Genomic DNA, 4045 nt, shown 5'->3' on the forward strand with positions numbered 1-4045 from the left:
CAATTGGGTGGGATCAGGGTGCACTCTTTGCTCCCCAAGCCCATCCTTTTTTGAAGCCTGTTAGAGCCTCTTTCTTTAATCGGGTGCTTCAAAATAAGACACCCCTCCCCCCCCCCCACTCCGCCATAGGAATCCATGCATCTGGCATCCTCAAAGGGGCCGGACGCATGGATGGGGGGCGGCAGCAGGGATAGGGGGGGCGGCGCCCACAATGAACGGGCCACCACAGACTTAGAGGGTGTATGGGTCAGGAGTGTGTAATGTACAACATGGCATATAGAGTGAAGTGGTCAGAAGTAACATATAGCTCGGTGTCAGTTCAGTGTTTAAGAATTTTTAGCAGTGGGCTTGATTTAATAAAACTGGAGCGTGCAAAGCTTTGCATAGTAACCAACTAAAACGGAAGCATACAAAGTTCTGCATAGTAACCAATCAACTTCCAGGTTTTAGCTCTGGTTCACACTATTGCGATGCCGGACATCGCATGTAATGCGCAGCGCACTGCTGTACACATTATATGCGATGTCTGTGCGGATGCAATGTCAGCCATACAAATAGAATGGCTGATATCGCACCGCATTCAATGCAAACACGCACAGTACCCTTTTTTCAGTTCGGACCAGAATCCGATCCCATGTGTGTTCACACATATGCGATCCGATTCATGTCCGATCTGTCAGTTCGCAGTGCCATATGTGAGCTGAAATGAGGGTGTCGTTAACACATGACACTCCCCAACAATTCGCATATGGCAGCGTCAACTGCCGTGCGTGCTGGGTGCGATGCGGGAAGCCGCAGTTGATTCGCAGGGTTCTCGCACCGCAATAGTGTGAACCGGCTCTTGGTGTCAAAGCTTATTTGAACAAGCTGAAGCTATAAGCTGATTGGTTACCATGCACAGCTGGACCAGATTTTGGACTCTCCAGTTTTAGTAAATCAACCTCAGAGCACCTAAAATTAATGGCCATTGGGAGGAAGAATTCCCAATATTTGATGTCGCTGGGATAAAAAAAATGCCCCATTGTAGGTGCCAGAAGGAATGAGACTGACGGGCAGGATTGGGGACATTTTGGAGCTATGCACCTCTAAAATCACAAGTCTATTTCAAATATATTTCATTCTATTATGGCTCTAAATGATTTGCATACAAACCTATTTAGAAATGCACAAATCAATGTTCTTTCCTTTTAAGTGAGCTTGTGAAATAAGACCAGAATAACCTGTATCCTCATCCTGGAAACACGCATACGTAAATTGACATGCATAAATTGAGCAGTGGGTTAGATGATATTTGAGAGATGTTGCCGGAAACTATTTGTATGAGCTGCAATTAACTGCCATGGAATTTGCATTTACATGCATAACTACCATGGATATTTGTAAACATCCAATATTAATTGATAACTTGTGTACGTTAATTATTAAACTAATCCTTGTAAACGAAATAGAACTTGTTTAATTTTAAGAAAATCATGTAAAAATGAACAAATTCCTGGTACAATAAGTAGCTAATAAATAAGTAAATATTTAACCGGAAAATTTAAGGATTGGTTGACGTTAAAGATTTGTTTTTATTTAATAAATTTATAACTCTTTTTTGTAGCATGAAAAAATGCACAAAACGGGGAAAAAAAAGCCTCCTGTTCCAGAAATGGGAAGTGAAGGGGATTACCTTATATGTCCATTATTTTCAAGGAGGCTTCTCCCTAATTTTCCAAATGTAAGGGGTCTATTTCGAAAGGATTCACTAGGCAAAGCTCACAGCAAAAGGTTGCTGGACAACCGTCCATCTGTTTTTTACAAAGTTCCCTGCATTTTTTATTCTTTTTAAAGAGGTTTAGCCCTATTACTCTATCATTTTCGAAGGAAATGTGCCTTATTCTCCCTTAAAGGAGATCTAAAGGTTAATTAAAAAAAACAAAAACATGTCATATTTGCCGCCTCCTATGCAGTTGGTTTTGCACAGAGTGGCCCTGATCCCCCTCTTCTGGGGTCCCTCAGCAGCGCTCCTGGCTCCTCCTCTTTTCGGAGTGCCCCATTGTTCAGCTGCTCTCCCTCAGGGCACTCATGCAGGCATGCTCCCGTGTCCTACTGTGTCCATCGACACAGACAGCATGACTTGGCCCTGCCCCCTGGCTCCCGCTTTATTTGATTTGATTGACAGCAGCGGGAGCCAATGATTGCCCTGCTTTCAATCTATCCAATCAGGACCCAGGACACCGGCTGGAGCTGGTGTGCTCATTCTCGTCGCTGGAAATTCCAGGTTAAGGTAAGTAAAAGGGGGGCTTCTGCATCAGAGGAGGTTTTTCATCTTAACCACTTAAGCCCCGGACCAGAGCAGAGCGTTTTTTGTGATTCCGCACTGCGTCACTTTAACTGACAATTGCACGGTCATGCAAACGGCTCTCAAACAAAATTTGACATCCTTTTTTCCCCCATAAATAAAGCTTTCTTTTGGTGATATTTGATCCCCTTTACGGTTTTTATTTTTTGCGCTATAAACAAAAAAATGGCCCAATTTTGAAAAAAAAAACGCATCATTTTTTTGCTATAATAATTATCCCCAAAAATATATATTTTTCCTCAGTTTAGGCCAATACATATTCTTCTACATATTTTTGGTAAAAAAAATAAAAATCGCAATAAGCGTTTATTGGCTTACACAAAAGTTATAGAATTTACAAAAAAGGGGATAGTTTTTTTGGCATTTTTATGAATCTTTTTTTTTTATTATTAATGGCGGTGATCAGAGATTTTTATTGTGACTGGGCCATTATAGCGGACAGATCTGCGATTTTGGGACCATTCACATTTATACGGCGACCAGTGCAATTAAAATGCATTGATTACTGTGTAAATGTGACTGGCAGTGAAGGTGTTAACCACTAGGTGGCACTGTAGGGGTTAAGTGTGTCCTAGGGAGTGATTTTATCTGTGGGGGGAGGGGTTTTGTGTAACACAACACTGATCACCGCTCCCGATTACAGGAAGCGGTGATCAGTGACAGTGTCATTAGGCAGAACGGGGAAATGCTTCTTTACATCAGCATTTCCCCCTTCTTCTTCTTCTCCGTGAGACGATTGCAGGTATCCCTGCGGACATAGATTTTGCAGGACCCGTGATTGCAATCACGAAGCTCCCGGTGGGCACGCGTGCCCGCAACCCACCTCTTACAGGGCAACATACAGGTAGGTGATTCTGCTGTACGTGCCCTTCTGCCACAGTATATCTGCGCGATGTGGTCGGGAAGCGGTTAATGCATAGAATACATTAAGTTAAAAAACCTTGAGGGTTTACAACCCCTTTAATTCTCCCTTAATTTTCACAGCACATTCTTTCTCTGTAATCTTTTGACATTTTCAAAGAAGGGTTCACTCTACTCTCCGAATTTGCCCTATTCACTCATTAGAATTTGCTCATTGAATAATATTCACCGACCAGTAGCTACATACAACTTTAATATAGAGATTCCATTAACAAGCAAGATTCCCCCATCAGCCACAGCGCCACACATGACCCTAGTTTTTGACAGTCAGAAATTTGTTTTTGTGAACGCAAGTGTGACTGCGCTAACTTCAAGTGAAATAGGAAAAAGCAGCTACAAAAAAATGTGACAAACATATAAAGCATAAATGGTGAATGTTGATGTGAAATGTGAATGTTGTAGCACTAATATACGTAGACATAGATTTTCAAATAAAACCGTGCAAAGGGTCAAATGTTCAAGTGACAAGTATAAAAGGAAAAATGTGAAAAAAGTCCAATAGATTAACTAAATCTGTTATAGATGGCCTATATCAGTGATGGCAAACCTTGGCACCCCAGATGTTTTGGAACTACATTTCCCATGATGCTCATGCACTCTGCAGTGTAGTGGAGCATCATGGGAAATGTAGTTCCAAAACATCTGGGGTGCCAAGGTTCGCCATCACTGGCCTATATCATCTGCAAAAAGGTAGTGGAACAGGGACGTCTTGTGCTGACACTGTCCAGCCAAGAAGACATCAAAATGGTACTTCATCAATAAAAGGAATAGTTATATGTA

This window comes from Lithobates pipiens, unplaced genomic scaffold, assembly GCF_037356315.1.
Source record: "Lithobates pipiens isolate NorthernLeopardFrog02 unplaced genomic scaffold, aLitPip1_a1.2 Scaffold_25, whole genome shotgun sequence".
NCBI classification, from domain to species: domain Eukaryota; kingdom Metazoa; phylum Chordata; class Amphibia; order Anura; family Ranidae; genus Lithobates; species Lithobates pipiens.